Source organism: Lynx canadensis, chromosome B3, assembly GCF_007474595.2.
Source record: "Lynx canadensis isolate LIC74 chromosome B3, mLynCan4.pri.v2, whole genome shotgun sequence".
Classification (NCBI taxonomy): domain Eukaryota; kingdom Metazoa; phylum Chordata; class Mammalia; order Carnivora; family Felidae; genus Lynx; species Lynx canadensis.
Window position 1 is genome coordinate 109,179,556 of NC_044308.2, and position 18,830 is coordinate 109,198,385.

Genomic DNA, 18,830 nt, shown 5'->3' on the forward strand with positions numbered 1-18,830 from the left:
TCATGGTCTCACAGTTCATGGGTTCAAGCCCCACATGGGGCTCACTGCTGTCAGCACAGAGCCCACTTCAGATCCTCTGTCCCACTCTTTCTCTTCCCCTCCCTGGCTTGTGCTCTCTCTCTCTCAAAAATAAATAAAACATTAAGAAAGAACAGAGTCTTAGGTGGTTAGGAAGAGTCTCAGAAAAAAACCTTGATATAATTTCATCAAAGAGCCAACTAAAATAGGGTATTACCTTTCATCTTAGTCTAGTCTCTGTTTTAGAATTTTTTCATAACTAAAACCAAATTTAGTCTGATGTACTTTACTCCACATGGGAAGTGGATTCATATTAATCAATTATAAGAAAACAAAATCAACAAAAGTACCCTTGTAACTTGACATGCGGGTACTGGCTGATAAAACTCTACCCTTGATGTGTCTATTTTCACTCTTAAAAATTTTCATTTTACAAATAGCTTTATTCTCAAGGAGTGAAAAAGGTATTCACTAGCCTTCTATAGGGTTTATGCAATTGGGAGTGGCGGCGCCCGCAAGGTGAGCACATTACTGCCTGGCAACCTTGCTCGTACTGGTCTTTGACTCCAGACTGCCAAGGGAAACAGGAAAATTCAAGCTACAGGCAGCCTTCAGAAGAGGGCACAACTGGCAGAAACATGCTTAGATAGCTCTCTACCAAAGGGTTAGAAGGTTCTTATTGCCTGTAGCTTTCAGACAGGGCAATTAATGACCCAGAATAAAATGGATACCATCACCACATCTAATCAGAGCATCATAAAGCAAGATGTAATTACAGAAGTCAGTACCACCCATTTGAAAGATGTGTGTAAAAACTCAGAATCCTCTCCCAGCCCCCTTGGGTAAGTTTCCTTGTCAGAAATTTTTTTTCTCTGGTAGGCTTTCAGCCCTTCAAATAGAAGTCTTAAGCTGATCTTTCCCCATTAAATTATACTGAATAAAGTTTTAATATGAAATGTGTTTCTTTCCTGTACTACATACATTTTAACCTTTAAAAAAATTACCTAAGGCTTGAAATATCCTGGATATTCCTTTTACTCGGGACTCATGATCAATGAAAAGTTGGTTGCCTCCCTGTGTAGAAGATGAGTCCATCATAAATGTAAAGACCATTAATTAAATTATACTTCCAGTATCCTTTCCCTTAATCTTTCCTAATACCGTACATATTATTTTGTATCACTTAAGCAATTCTGTGGCTTTTTTAATACTCCTTATAATTCCTGTAGGGAGTAGGGATCAACTCACCTATCCTGAAAAATCTCATCTTTGAAGAAAGGAATGCCTAACAGAGCTTTAGAAGCAATTAGCACTTTCCTTCCACATCAGTTGTTTTCCATAGTAATGTAATGTTTTCTTTATTATATTAATCTTTAATGACTTCTGACATTACTGGTTCAATAGGCACTTATTCAACTCCAATGATGGGGTGCACCCCTGCAGTAAGCCCCTGGAACTAGAAGGATTAATAAGACACTGTCTTTGCCTTGGAGGAGCTAGCCACAAAGTAGCAGGAGAAAGACATGTACAAAAAGTTAAAATACAATGAGAAAAGTGCTAGGACAGGACATGGACAGGGTGACATGGGAGCCCATGTTGCCTAGGAGTCATTACTTATGGCTTAGAGGTAGGAAAAAGATAAGGCTCGAGAACACTTAGGTCTGAGTGCATATCTGTCACTTACTACCTCTGTAGCTTAAGTTGTCTTATCTCTAGAAACCTCACCTGTGAAATGGGATAATGGAGCTCATTTCATAGTCCCATTGCAGGAATTAAATGAAAGGGCTTGAGCTTAGCACAGTTTAGCCTTGCACATGGCCAGGACTAAAGAAATGCTGGCTTTTATTACCCCTATCAAACATGAGTACTTATTTTTGTTCTTTTTTTTTTTCAAGTTTACTTATTTTAAGAGAGACAGAGAGAGCTCAAGTGGGAGAGGGGCAGAGAGAAAGGGGGATAGAGGATCCAAAGAGAGCTCCGTGCTGAGAGCAGACAGCCAATGTGGGGCTCAAACTCATGAACCATGAGATCATGACCTGAGCCGAAGTCAGATGCTTAACCAACTGAGCCACCCAGGTGCCCCTTGAACATGAATATCCTTACAAAGTTTATTGTTGCTTTAGCTCTCTGGAAAAACAATATACTTTTTTTCTTTTTCTTTTTCTTTTTCTTTTTTTTATTTTCCACCCTGTTCTGAATTCTGTATCTTGGTTGTTGAGATTCTAGGCAAAATTAAGGAAATATCTCAGCATGAACCTGAAGATATTTCAAGCACTAGCTAATATTAATATTTTTCTCAAGTTGAAAATGAAATTAGTGCTAGAAAAGCCAAAAAGTAAAAATAATTTTAAAATATATACACACATGCATAAACATTATACTGAATAGCTTAATGGGAAAATGAACCATTCTGTTTCTATTCCATTTACCTTACAGGATTTTTAATGTTTTGGATTCATTTTGGTTAGCAGTCATTTTATGTCCTTTTAATTATGTCTTTCAGGATTCATGCTTCAAATGAAACCCTCCAATGTAAGCAATATTCTCTGTTCAGTGGCATATCAAAAGAGGATTTTTATTACATATTAATTGCATCTTCCCTTTTTTGTTTCACTTCACTTATGACACTAATTCATTTATTATTTTTATAGGTGCCATATACTAAAGTTCAAATGTCATAAAGTGACAAGTTAAAACTAAGTTAAAATAGACCAAAGTCACACCCAGTGGCAAGCTCATTCCCTATCCTTAGATAGAGCATGTGCCTTACATGCTGTGTCTGTCATTGAAATATGAGTATAGATTATTTTTTCTGTAAATGAAGGCACTGACAAGTGTCTTAGGCAAGACAAAACTTAGTTTTAAGTGATAAAATTATCATTCAAGATGACTCTAACACCTGCTCCATTAGTCCTAATTTCAATGTACTCTGCCTTGGATGTCATATGCAATCTCTTGTGGATAAGGTCCTTACTGGGTATCTTATAGTTATAAACAAATGAAATTACATTTCAGTAGAAAATATTCATATTAAAAATGAGTATCCCCTCTTCATGTCAGGATAGTTATAAATTAGATTCTTAATTAAGACAATAGATAAATTTTCTGTTTGGAAGAGCTATAGCCATATACAAGGAGTCATTCTTAGAATTCTGCAACCAACCCTGGAAAAAGAAAAAAAAATGCCATGGTCTGAAGAAGGAAACTTTTTGAAATTCATTGACTTATGATACCAAGGACACATATAGTCATTCATTTAACTCGTAGTTAGTAAGAGTTGGTTATACACTTGTTAACATGTGGGCTACTATGCACGTCCTCCAGATCCAAGAGCAAAACTTTCAGTACCTGTATCCCTAGAGCTTCCAGTCATGAATAGCTTAAAAAATGACTATTCTTAGTCCAGTGCCCCATTTTACAGATAAGGCAAATGTATAACATAAAGTTTATGAGCTTTGTTCAAGGCCTCTCAATAAGTTACTAGCAAAACCCAAAACTCTTTGGGTTCCAGTTTTTAAGCCATGCTCCTCAACGAAGCTCAACCAGGAACAAAATGTGACATCTGGCACTCTTTTATGTTTTCTAGGTCTTTGAATACTACAAAAAATATAGATGCTGATTTATGAAAATCATTTAATGTCCAATTAATCAAAATATGGCTTTTTTTATTAAGAAATCACTGATGTGCATACCACCACCACCACCAAAGAGCAGCCTAGATTTCCTTGCAGATTTGTTTCCATTTCTAAACACTTTAATTTCAGCTTCAGATAAATATATTGCCGTATTTTAGTGTGTGTGTGAAGACATAAGGATGCACTGACAAATTATTTATCTCATTACTATTTGCCAAAAGGAAGTAATCTTATTTGAAATATAAGTTTCAGTGTATAGATGAAAAGGACCTGAGCTATATATTAGCATGGAGTAAACATATTTGATAAATGTCATTTTCCCCATCACTTTTATCCATTATGATACTAGTAATGTTGGAAAAGCTTAGAAAAGCAAGCCTAAAAACTTGAATTAGAAGCCAAAGAGTTAAGATTCTCTAAGGAAATGGTTGACTATACAAAGCCCAAAGAACAAGGTTTTATCCTCTCTATTATTAATTATTTGAATACACTTAAACATGCATTTTAACAATCCTTATATAAAATGTAGGAAATCAAAAACCTATAAAGAAGAAAATAAGATTTCTCCATTACTTACATATCTATATACATACATACCATTTTTGTGAAACCTTACTCTCCAAACCTTTATTTCTTGCTCTGTTTATATCACATTATAATCACTTCCCATGCCATGAAATACTGATTTAAAAACATAATTTGAATCATTGCATAATACTCCATCATACAATTATAACACAATTAACCACTGCATTATTATTGGTATCAAGATTTGTAGTTTTCCCTTTCATAAATCAAGGTACAACAAATACTCTGTACTTTTATCAGATTGTCTGAGGACAGATTCTTTTAGAAGAAAAGTGAGTGGGCAAAATATAAAAACATTTTCAAGGATCTTGCCAACTTATTTCCCAGAAAAGGCACAGCAAATTACTCTCTAAGCCAGAAGTGTATGAGACTATCTTACATCTTTTTAATAATCACCCTCCCCTCAATTTTTCATTCATTTGCATTTGAAAAAGAAAAGGCAATTTTACCTGAAACAAAAAATGGAATTGTACATGGCTTGTATGGAATTGTATATGGAACTGTAATGAGACAGAATGTTGAGCTTTATTTAATCTTAGTGAAGGTGGTCTCCTACCACTACTCCCTAGTTCAGTGACAACAGACTGACTGCTTTTATTCAATCTACAACAAATTTCTAATGTGAAAATGAGGATAATGGTGATACTTCCATTTTAAGCTTCTGAAAGTAGTGAACAAAACAAGGGCCCCTTTTGACATTTCTCACTGCTCTAAAATAAATTGTTTTTTTTTTATTATCTACAAAATCTTATATCAGGGGTAATATAGTGACAGTTATTTTTAATAATAATTGATAAGTGAAGATGATCCCCCCCCCGTTCTCTTTCTTAGGACAAAGGAATAAATGCATTAATGACATTTTGATAGGCAATGAAGTTACCACTGACATTCTTCAGAATCCCTGCTTCCTTTGATGCAATTAAGTTATGCATTGCTAATTAATCTCCCCTCACGGATCCAACCGAATTGGTATTAAATTAGTGAAAACCAGTGGAGAGAGTAAGGCAAGTGACATTTGCACATAAAACATTTTTACAATCCTTCTTGGGAATGAGGAGCTCTAAGACTGCCAACAAATGAAGTAAAGTTCGCTACAGAAATTCAATTCTCATTCATTTTATGGGAAGAAAAAAGGTTCACCTTTTTTTTTTTTTCAAGTATAACCAGGCAGCCATGAGGACCAAGGGAGAGCAGCTGTCTGGAGGTTAGTCTGCCAATTTCTGGGGTATCCAAACCTCCAAGGAATTAACTCAGGAACAATGTAATGAAATAAAACCAAAGCAAATTAACTTCCATTATTTAAAAGTAAAAGGTCATATTTAGCAACAGAAGACTGATATGATCAGTGAGAGATTATAGGTTAAAATTCATAGGTTTCACTTTAGAGACAAATTTTCTGCAAATAGACCACATATACAAAAGTGAGACTTAAGATTTTGTTTAAAAAATGTAGTGAACCCATTCTACCAAATTCTTCATAGTTTTGGTTCTGCAGTAAAGTGAGCAATAAAAAGAAACAAATAGCAATTGTTACGATTTTTTAGCTTGTTAAAGGTGCTAATGTTCTAGACCATTAACTTTCCAAATTCAGGGCTCTGATAAAATTTAGATTTTCTATTGTTCTCTAATCTTAATCTCATGTGTGTACTTTTTCATGTGCATGTATTTGACTAAATAAGAATACTTTTGCAGAGGAACCAAACAGACATTTTTCCAAAGAAGACATACAGATGGTCAACAGACACGTGAAAAGATGCTCAACATCACTCATCATCAGGGAAATGCAAATCAAAACCACGATGAGATACCACCTCACACCTCTCAGAATGGCTAAAATGAAGAAGACAAGAAACAATATGTGTTGATGAGGATGGGGAGAAAAAGGAAACTTTGTACACTGTTGCTAGGAATGTAAGTTGGTATAGCCACTGTGGAAAACATTATGGAGATTCCTCAAAAAATTAAAAATAGAGGGGCGCCTGGGTGGCGCAGTCGGTTAAGCGTCCGACTTCAGCCAGGTCACGATCTCGCGGTCCGTGAGTTCGAGCCCCACGTCAGGCTCTGGGCTGATGGCTCAGAGCCTGGAGCCTGTTTCCGATTCTGTGTCTCCCTCTCTCTCTGCCCCTCCCCCGTTCATGCTCTGTCTCTCTCTGTCCCAAAAATAAATAAACGTTGAAAAAAAATTAAAAAAAAAATTAAAAATAGAAATAGCATATGATTCAATAATTCTACTATTGGGTATTTACCCAGGGTAAATGAAAACACTAATTCAAAAAGACATATTCATCCCTGTGTTTACAGCAGCATTATTCGCAGTAGCCAAGACATGGAAGCAACCCAAGTGTCCATCAATAAATGAATAGATAAGGAAAATATGGCGTGCGCACATGCACACACACACACACACACACACACACACACACACAATGGAATATTACACAGCCATAAGAAGGATGAGGTCATGCTATTTGTCACAACATGGATGGACATGGAGGGAATTATGCTAAGTGAAATAGGTCAACCTGATAAAGACAAATATCATATGACTCCACTCACAAGTGGGATCTAAAGAAATAAACAAAAAGCAGAATCAGAACTATAAATGTAGAGAACAAACTGATGGTTGTCAGAGGGAAGGAGGGTGGGGAGTTGGGCAAAAAGGATGAAAGGGAGAGAGAGATACAAATCTCCAGTTATGGAATGAGTAAGTCATGGGAATAAAAAGCAGAGCATAAGGAATACAGTCAACAATATTGTAATGGCAATGTAATGGGACAGATGGTAGCTATACTTGTGGTGAATATAGCATAATGTATAAACTTGTCAAATCACTAACCTGTATACCTGAAAATATATTCTACGTTGTATGTCAACTATATTCAAAATTTTTAAAAAGTGAAAAAGAGAATGCTTTTCCACATGTTAAAGTATTTTCTAAACTTAGAAATATATTTTAAAATATATTTGACTGAATTATCCAGAAGAATGGAAACAATTCTGGAAACAATCTGGCAATGATCCTTTTAAAGTCACCTATGATAAATAATGCTCCAGCTTCTTTAAAAGAATGACCCACTCATATACTGTGGTAGAAGTGAATTTGTACTTCCATTACCTGACTATACTGACAAAAGTTAATATATATATATATATATATATATATATATACACACACACATACCCTAAGACCCAACAATTCCATTCCACTTTGGGTATATGCCTAACAGAAATGTCTGTATATATGCACCAAACCACATAAACAAGAGCATTTGTAGGAGCACTATTCATAATAGCTCCAAGTTGAAAATTAAACAAAAAGGGGCCCCTGGGTGGCTCAGTTGGTTAGGTGTCCGACTTTGGCTCAGGTCATGATCTCATGGTTCGTGGGTTCAAGCCCGTGTCAGGCTCTGTGCTAATAGCTCAGATCCTGGAGCCTGCTTTGGATTCTGTGTCTCCCTTTCTTTCTGCTCCTCCCCCATTCATGCTCTGTCTTTCTCTGTCTCTCAAAAATAAATAAAATTTTAAAAATATTTGAAAAAAAGAAAATTAAACAAAGATCCATAAACATTAGAATAGATAAATACATTATGGTATATTCACACAATGGACTGTTATCAGCAAAAAAAAAAAAAAAATGGAAAAAGAAACAACTACACATAACATAGATCAATTTCAACAACACAATGTTGATTGAAAAGAGCCTAACACAAAAGAGTATATTCTACATAATTCCACTTATATAAAGTTCAACAACTGGCAAAATCAATATATGGTTGTAGAAGTCAAGATATGGGTTACTGTGGAGGGGCAAAGCTGGCTAATGTCTGGAGAAAACATGGAAGGACTTTCAGTAATGAGGTGTTGGGGTGCTGGCTAAACACATTTGTTCACTTTGTGAAAATTTATTAAGCTGTTCATTTATAATATAATTTTCCCACAGTTCAGTAATATATTTTAATTTTTTTAACATTTATTTATTTTTGAGAGAGAGCATGTGCATATGTGCATGTGTGAGATGGGGAGAGGGAGAGGGAAAGGGAGAGAGAGAGAGAGAGAGAGAGAGAGAGAGAGAGAGAGAGAGAGAATCTCAAGCAGGCTCCGCACTGTCTGCACTGAACCCCACGTGGGGCTCAATCCCATGAACCATGAGATCATGATCCGAGCCAAGATCAAAAAGTCAGGCACTTAACCAACAGACGCCCCAGTATTATATTTTAATTTTAAAAGATTACTTAAAAAATCACACACACACACACACACACACACACACACACATGTTAATAATGTGAAGATAGATATGTTAATTATTTTGATTGTAGTAAATAATTTCACTATATATATGTAATCAAATCATGTTTTACACTTTAAATATATACATTTTTATTTTAAAAAAGTTATTTTTAAACAAATAGGTATTGTCTAAAGAGAATGAATGAAACAAAAATCGAGCTGTTAAACCAATAGTGACAGCTATTTCTAGAATGATTATGATTGTGAAAGCTTGTGTCTCAACCTACTTTTCTTCCAATAGAGCAAACTAAAATTCCAGAAGATGTGCATCAGTATTCTTTCAAATTATTTATCCAATTTAATATATCTACCCATATATGTGTGTGTACATATATATACCTATACCAACTATAGAAAGTAAAGGTAATCCAAAGAAGTCAGAGTAGTAAATGAAGCAAAAGATATGTGGGTTGGTCATTTATATTGCATTTAATTCTAAAAAGAATTTGAGATCTGATTATTTGATTGTATAAAAGAATATATATAAGTGCCAATACACATTTATGTCTATGTATACATGTGTATATACAGATAGATTAAATCAAGTATATATAAAATAATAGCTAAAAATTTACGTTGCTTAAAAAGGTTGGGAGATTATTAACTGGAAGAAAAACAGTAAAGTAAGACAGAGTATCAATGTTTGAACAATTGGGATCACACTGAAACATTTTTTCACAGCTCTAACACTCATATATAGATAACAGATGTGGTGCCTAGATATAGCTATTGGTGTATTTATATGTAATATAACTTTACTGTAAAATCAGGAATCTTTCAGAGAACACTAAGCTCTTCCAGTCACTCTCCCAATATGCTGACATTCATCAGACTAGACCTCGATCAATGTGTTCTTATTGAATAAAGCCTGTTATGTTATTATATGTAGTTGAAATAGGATAGCAATATCAGACTAAGCTTTCTGGTAAATTAAGTCCTTCACTGTAAGTAAAGTGCCTCAGGAATTTAGCTCTCTGGGACCACTGGAATAGATAAAAGGGTACAGTTATTTGAATATTTATATGTACAAGTATGCTTTCTAGAGTTTTTTATGGCAGTAATTCATACATAAGCAAAAGGTAAGAAACAATGTATAGACTATAATAAATATAATGAAAACATAACATGTATAATAAATACAATTTTAAAAGTTAAGAAAATGAAAAGATTGGCCTTAGATTGAGAGAAGATATTTATAATACATATATCCTACAAAGGAGTCCTATCCAAGATATATGAAAAACTCCCACAAGTCAATAGGATAAAGGTGGAAACCCAATTTTTTATAAAATACTAACAAGATGTGAACAATTTACAAGATAGATTATCTAAATGGCCACTGATTTTAAAAGGTGTTCAAAACCATTAAGTATGGGAAAATGCCAACTGGAACCACAATTAGATACAACTACACCTGCACCATAATGGCTAAATGTAAAAGGCCAACAACATGCCAAGACTTGCAGAACATGTGGAGCAGTTGGAACTCTCACGTATTCTAGTGGAGTTGTCACCACTTTTCTAAACTCCTTGACAACTTCTAATAAAACTAAATTGCTATCAATACCATAACCCATCAATTTCACTCTTATGTATATACACTAGAGAAATGTATAAAGATATTCATAAAAAGATATGTACAAGAATTTTATATCTTTATTCATATAGCCAAAACTTAGAACAAACCCTAAGTTAATGCCCATTAGCTGTAGAATGAACAATATCCATGAAATTGAATACTTTATATATACTGTATAATTCCACTTCTATGAAGTTCGGCATCAAAATACCAGTTACAGGAAACAGCCCAATGCACATCAACTAATGAATGGAAAAAAGAAAATGTGGTAAATCCATACAAAAGAATACTATGCAGTCATAAAAAGAAATGAAGTACCAATATACACTACAACAGGAAGAATCTTGAAAGCATGCTAAGTGAAAGAAGCCAGTCACAAAAGACCATATATCTTATGACTCCACTTATATGAAATGCCCAGAATTAGCAAATCTATAGAGACAGAAAGTAGATTAGTCCTTTCCAAGGGCTGAGAGGAAGGGGAGAATAGAAAGTAATTGCTGATGGAATGGTGTCTTTTTTTTTTTTGAGGTGATGATGATGTTCTGGATAATGATGATGGTTTCACAACATTGTGAATTCACCAAAAACCACTGAACTATACGCTTTTAAATGATGAAGTTTATGATAACGTGAATTACATCTCAATTTTTAAAATAGTGGTTACTTCAGAAGGGCACAGTAATTGCTTTGACAAAATTAGAATGCGATAGCATGCTAAGGTGATAAAAATTTTATCTTCATCTGAGTAGCCATTACATGGTATTTACATATATGGAAATCTATCCATCTGCCTGCCTAACATTTGTATATGTTATGTGTGGATGTATGTGTGTATGCGCCTTTATATGATAAAATGCAATATGGAAAATCATAACTGTCACCATTCCCAACCACTAAAAATATGGGCAATAGGCAAATTTGGTCAAAATTAAGTTGCAATATCTATGGGATAAACCACTGCAAGGCACAGGACTACCTAATTTTATTCAATAATTACATAGTACTGGTATATGGTGTCTATTATATGTGAAACACATATAGAAGGTGGCATTAAAAACGGTTCCAAACAGTTCCTGCATGCAGTTTGCTTGCCAATCTTACCAGGAAGACAAGACAAATTTACTAGGTCAGCCAAAGCTAGAGGGAAAGGCTACCATGTTGCAAAAGGAAGCCAACTTTGGAGGAAATAATATGCAGCAGATCAGAGGAGGGTATAAGTAAGGAATGTTTGGGGAAAAGTTGCCATAGGCACAGGCAAAGTGAAATGTTGGCCATTTTACAGCTAATCAACTTTGTGATTAGAGCTAATCAACCTCTATTTTCATTTCATATAACAGAAGCAGCTTTTCTTAAATGGTTGGTACATCATAGTGAATTCTATCACTAAATGTAGTCTCTACTATCTTAATTAAGTTTGTATCAGTGCTATTGATAAGAGTTGAAAACACGACAGTGAACATTGCTAGTTATTTATTTACTTAATAGTATGTATGTTGTCATGGTGACTAAAATTTTACAATGTTAGTTAAACAGACTTTTCTTATTTGCATGAGCCTATTTAGTAGCACAGGGGGAATGTATGTGTTTTTTAAGTTTAAGAAATTCCTTTAAAACTTAATTAGTATTCTACATACGCTAGAAACCAAATTATCATCTTTTTGATACAGCATGTTATGTTGACATTATGAAAAGGACTTTGGGGAAATAGGCCCTAAATGAAAGTTGGTTTATGTATTACTTATACTGATATTTGTCACCAATACCTTCACTGCTGGGAAACAAGACATGTCAGTAATCAAACTTATTACAATTGTCATCATCCAGAAAATAGCCATGAATAAGTAAAATAGCCAGAGTAAGTAAAAATGTCTACAAATAGGAGAAAAGACAGCCACAGAGTGTGTAGGATGTACATGTAACAGATGCCCTTGAGCGTCACTTAATGCCTCAAGGAAACCACCAGAGTCCCAGATACCGCAGACGTGATCTGATTTCAGCCCAGGGCAGATCAAAGAGAGCAGACTGAGAGGTAAATGTATTGACTATAAGGAAAAACAACAGAGAGGCTAACGCCAAACAAATATCCCAAAAAAGTAAAACATAAGGATGAATATATGGAAACCAAAATTAAAAACATAACACCACTTGTAACTTATAAAATGAATTATTTAGGTACAAAGTTAACAAAACATGAGCAGGATGTATATTCTGAAAATTACAAAATACTGATGAATGAACAACAACAGCAAAAAAATCCCTAAGTCAATGGAGACAGAAATCGTGTTGAAGAATTAGAAGACCCAACATAGTAAATTCAATGTGATAGCATTACCTATCTAAAATAAAATAGTGATAGTCCCAAATGATGTGAGGATACAAAGAAGCTAGATTGTACTTATACTTCTAGGTATACAAAATTGTGCATCTACTCTGTAAAGGAGAATGGTTTCATACAAAACTACACATGTGCTCAGCACATGACCTGTAACTACAGTCTTGGGTGTTTATCCCAAAGAAATGAAATTTTAAATTCACACAAAAACCTGTACATGACTGTTCACAGGAACTCTATTTTGCAATAGCCCCAAACGAAAAACACTACAGATTTCCTTCAGCAGGTGAATAGCTGAACAAACTATTGTGCATCCTACTCAGCAATAAAAAGGAACAAACTATTGATACATGCAATAATTTGGATGGATCTCAAGGAAATTATGCTCAATGAAATAAAGCTAATCTCAAACGTCTACATGATTCTACTTATACAACATTCTTGAAATGACCATATTAAAGAGAGACTAGATTGGCCATTGCCAGGATTCAGGAAAAGTGGTGGGGAGACAGGTGACTGTTGCCGTAAAGGGTAGCACGAGAGATCCCGGTGATGGAACTCTTCCATCCTGACAGCGGTAGTGATTGCACGAAACTACACTTGTGATAAAATTGTTTGGCATAAGACCACACACGCGCGCACGCACACACACACACACACACACACACATTCGTGTGTGTAAAAGAGATGAAATCTGAATAAGGTTGATGAATGGTATCAATGTCAACTTTCTGATTATGAGGGAAACTGGGTGAAGGGTACATAGAATCTCTATGATTTCCTACAAGCATGTGAATCTACAATTATCTCAAAATAAAAAGTGTTTTTGAAAAGATAAAAGTTTTGTCCCTCTCTTTTGACAAAGAGACAAACAGCCCTCCCATAAACCAGAACCCCTGGAATACCAACTAATAATAGGGCATAGCAGTCATCTCCATTAACACGCTTTTATCAAGTGCGACTTTTCATAAAGCCAAAAATACTTGAGGAAGCCCCTCAGTAGGAGAAGTGTCTGTAGCCCTGAGTTTACATGTCCCAGCCTGGCAACAAGATGACCTGAATCTCACCAGGGACAATTTTAGTTTGTCCTTCAGCTCCAGGGTAGTAGACCTAATACCAAACTTCTGACCTGAAGGCATTAGCCTCTAGCACAAAACCAAAGGTTTTACCTGCCCCCCCCCCCGCCCCAGAAACAAACAAAACAAAAACAAAAGACACCTTTGCTTTGGGAATCAATGTGCAACCTTGCATTTTATAACAGAGCTCTCTAAAATATTCTAGCTTCATCCTCTTAAATGCCCAAAACACTTCAAAACTGTCTTGAAAATTTCATTTAGACAAAGAGTTTGTTTGGCCCTTGGTGATGTTTTATACCTGAACAAAATCTTTACACTATTATTCTCCCTTTAAGGAATCCTTTATTTATATTAGGTTTGCAAATTTTATCTAATCTAATACACTGAGGAAGCAGTGTCAAAGGAAAGGGAATCATTCCTTCCCGAAGTTCATGGAGGTTTTCAAAGCACTCTAACACTGTTCTGCCATTGTTTGCTATTTCATTTGCTCACTGATTGATGGTCACCTATGAATGTTGGAAACATGCTATGTCTTTGGATATACGCAAACAACAGCCACAACACACAGCCATTATCTTCAGAAGCTTCTAATATGGTGGTTGAGTGAGATATTTTAACCAAAAAACAAACAAACAAAAAGCCAATACTATTTTATCAATGAGATGTGAGTGACATTCTGGGAAAGCATGAAATGACTTAAAAGATATCCTTCCTACGATGGTGAACAGATTTATGCCTTTTTGTGAAATCACAGTGTCTAATATTTTAACAGAGTGGCAAGCCGAATCTCTCTCCTAAGGCTTAAACACAGCTTAGCAGAGATTTCAATATTGTTTTCTTAGATTCAATTGGTTCAGACTTTGAAAGAGAAAATGACACCAACCATTTAATCCTTACCAAAACTATACAGTGCAGGTATTATTATTTCCATATTACAATAGTTATTAACAGATCCATAGTTTGGATGATTTTAAAGCCCTTTTGCTCTATCTATAACACAGAATTGCTACTGGATACAGAGATGATCAACAGAAATTTATCCCAGGTCAACTTGTAACAGTTGGGGGCACATTTGACTATACAGTCTAAGCCTGATTTGAATGCTATCTATTATGGCTCTCATGACAACATGTGGCCCTTTTGGAAACATTTCCTGAAAGATCCTTGGATTAGGACTCTGGTGCCTTTTGTGGAGCCCAACTACCTGACAACACTCCCATCAACTGATAGCAACATAACCATCTGTCCCCTGCTCTGACTTTCCTAATCTTTTTTATATTCTCGCTCCTTCTCAAACTGACCCTTACTCTTATGCCACTTGCTCCCACAATAAATGTAACCATCTGCGTTTAGCTCACATCCTCTCAAAAGTTTCTCCATTTCAGAGTGACTGACTCAGAGAGCTCACACATATCCCTGATCTAGGGTACAGACTATCATGAAGGACCTTATTAGCACATGTAGAGACTGGGGTGTGGACAATTCAGTCACTGTGGAAGTACATGCCTCTAAACACCCAACAGGCAGATTCGCACACACAGTCAGCCACAGTTCATTAACTGTATTAAGATCTCCACGTCATTGACCTTCCCTACAAATTTGACCCCTTCTGTTTTCGCCTTTTAAATGTCTAGCATAGAATACTACTGTTTCTCATTACAAACATTTTGTATTACTCTTCCCCATTATATCATCTATGAAAACCCCATCCTGATTTATTTCACCTTGGCTGGCTATATCACACAATTCTGATGAATGCTTTTATTTTAAAACAATGAACACACTTAAAATGGGCACTCGTCCATACCTACCATGTCTACTACAGTTCTCTGACATTTATAAAGCATGTAGGATATACCTGAAGTTTATGATAACAGGGTCCATATTCCCCAGTATGAAGTAGGCCAGGCATGTGGTTTAGGTTTGTTTTTTTTTTTAATTTTTTTTTTCAACGTTTTTTTTTTTTAATTTATTTTTGGGACAGAGAGAGACAGAGCATGAACGGGGGAGGGGCAGAGAGAGAGAGAGAGAGAGAGAGAGACACAGAATCGGAAACAGGCTCCAGGCTCTGAGCCATCAGCCCAGAGCCCGATGCGGGGCTCGAACTCCCGGACCGCGAGATCGTGACCTGGCTGAAGTCGGACGCTCAACCGACTGCGCCACCCAGGCGCCCCTTTAATTTTTTTTTAATGTTTATTTATTTTTGAGACAGAAAGAGACAGAGCATGAATGGGGGAGGGTCAGAGAGAGAGGGAGACACAGAATCTGAAACAGGCTCCAGGCTCTGAGCTGTCAGCACAGAGCCCGACTTGGGGCTCGAACTCACGGACTGCGAGATCATGACCTGAGCCGAAGTCGGTCGCTTAACCGGCTGAGCCACCCAGGCGCCCCTAGTTTAGGTTTTTTTTGTTTGTTTCAGGATGCTTTCCTAAATTATGGTTTAAACATCAGTTCTGTTCTTTTTGTTTTATTTCATGTTTTGGTAGGCATGAATTATATGTATACTGGGTCTTTATGCCTGTGTTCTCTATTACATGTTTGCATACATGTACCTCTTTATTTTAGTTTCATTAATTTTTTTTTGCTCTTTTTATTTAATTCTCTTTAATTATATATTCTTATAACTATTATTATATAATAAAAGATAGAATGTGGGCACCTTGCAATTTAGTCTTCACTTGTAATATTATTTTATCTCTTTGCTTTCATTTATTTTCTGACTTTGATCAGCTCCCTATATTTCTTTTTCTATACTCATTGTTTTTTTATTTATGACTTACAAACTTCTTTCTTAAGTTTGTTGTTCACTACATTTAATTTAGTTTAGGTGTTGTATCAATTTTCTTCTGTACCATGGCTTTTTGTAAAAGTGTGTTTTCATGTTGAAGTTTTATTTTCTTATTTCTTTTCCAGTGTCTTTATATATCTATATATAAATTATCTTTTTTTCCTGTTTATTATTATTTGTGTTGTATTTTTCCTAACCAGCAAAAGTAGGCAGTCTTGTGTGTATAAGGGAAGGAGGAGGTAAGGGAAGAGTGTGGGGGGCAGGTTTTCTTCTGTATCTTACCAGATTCCTTAGTTCAAAGGTACCCTTTACTGTTAACAGCAGTTAAGTGCAATTTCTTTGTAAACTATACAATTTGCTTTTTGTTTTTCTCTGTGTTTTTTTTTCAATTTTTTATTTAAATTCTAGTTAGTTAACAACCAATAACATAAATTGGTTTCAGGTGTAGAATTTAGTGATTCATGACTTACATATAACACCCAGGGCTCATCACAAGTGCCCTCCTTAATACCCATCACCCATTTAGCCCATCAACTCATCCAACACCCCTCTGGCAACCCTCAGTTTGTTCTCTATAGTTAAGAGTCTCTTATGGTTTGTCTCCCTTTCTCTTTCTTCCCCCCTCCCCTTCCCATATGGTCATCTGTTTTGTTTCCTCAATTCCACATATGAGTGAAATCGTATGGTATTTGTCTTTCTCTGACTGACTTATTTTGCTTAGCATAATACACATTTGCCATGTCATCACAAATGGCAAGATTTCATTTTTTGATGGCTGAATAATATTCCATTGTATATATGTAAACCACATCTTCTTTATCCATTCATCAGTTAATGGACATTGGGCTTTTTCCATAATTTGGCTATTGTTGATAATGCTGCTATAAACATCAGGGTACCTGTGCCCCTTTGAATCTGTAGTTTTGTGTCCTTTGGGTAAATACCTAGTAATACAATTGCTGGGTCATAGGGTAGTTCATATGGCTGCTACCATATCTTGGCTATTGTAAATAATGCCGCAATGAACATGAGGGGTGCATATATCTTCGAATTATTGTTTTTGTATTGTTTGGGTAAATACCCAGTACTGTGATTGCTGTATCATTGAGTAGTTCCAATTTTAGTTTTTCGAGGAACCTCCATATTGTTCTCCAGAGTGGCTGCACCAGTTTTCATTCCCACCAACAGTGCAAGAGGGTTCTTCTATCTCCATATCCTCATCAATACCTGTTGTTTCCTCAGTTGTTAATTATCCTGACAGGCATGAAGTGGTATCTTATTGTGGTTTTGATTTGCATTTCCTTGGTGATGAGTGAGGTTGAGCATCTTTTCAAGTGTCTGTTGGCCATCCGTACGTATGTCTTCTTTGAAAAAATGTTCATGTCTTCTGCCCATTTCTTTACTGGATTATTTATTTTGGGGGTGCTGAGTTTGACAAGTTCTTAATAGATTGTGGATACTTATCTTTTATCAGATATGTCATTTGCAGATATCTTCTCCCATTTTGTAGGTTGTCTTTTTGTTTCATAAATAATACAATTTTGGAGGCACCTGGGTAGCTCAGTTGGTTAAGCATCCAACTCTTGATTTTGGCTCAGGTCATAATCTCATGTTTGTGGGATCGAGCCCCACATTAGGCTCTGTGCTGATAGCATGAAGCTTGCTTGGGATTCTCTCTCTCTGCCCTTTCCCCTCTCTCTTTCTCTTTCTCTCTCTCTCTCTCTCTCTCAATAAATAAATAAATAACATTAAAATACACATATTTTATTATATATTATATATATATATATATATCCATAAATAATTTGGTTTTAACTTCTTATATCCTGTTCTTAGTCCTCTTATCTTAAGACACTTCCTTTCATCCCTTTACCACTAAGCTTCCAAGAAAAATAGCAGTCTTCCAAGGCTTTCCTTTCCCACAGAAGTATGGCCTTCCCCAAAATATTTCTTCTCATCCTAAGCACGCTGCAAGCTTCCTGACTCCACATAAGCATGTACTCTGGTTCACTATGTCTCACTCCTGCCCTCAGATTTAGAATTTCTTTTAATGTTTATTTATTTTTGAGACAGAGAGAGAGAAAGAGACAGAGAGAGACAGAAAAAGAGAGACAGAGCATGAGTAGGGGAGGGGCAGAGAGGGAGGGAGACACAGAATACAAAGCAGGCTCTAGGTTCCAAGCTGTCAGCACAGAGCCCAATGTGGGGCTGGAACTCACAAACTGTGAGATCATGACCTGAGCCAAAGTGGGATGCTAACCAACTGAGCCACCCAGGTGCCCCTGTCCTCAGTATTTTGCATTGTGGATGGTGAACCCTGATCACTGTTGTCTGTCCTCCATCATGACTAAGACCACTTGCCTCTTCCTCTGTTCTGTATATCTCCCTTCTGACTCTCAGCTCTGTTGCGGGTCCCAGAGTCAACTCTGCTGGTTTCGTGATGTATTTCCCACTGTTCAATTCAGTATAAAAATTTACAATATTCTCTGTCTCTTACCTGAGCTTTAGGCATACTCTTAAG

General features: G+C 35.9%; 1 protein-coding gene across 1 annotated transcript in view; it reads right to left on the bottom strand.

The window, feature by feature from the left end:
- The window catches only part of KCNH5 (potassium voltage-gated channel subfamily H member 5), a 300,949-nt gene that overhangs the window by 68,130 nt on the left and 213,989 nt on the right, over positions 1-18,830 (bottom strand).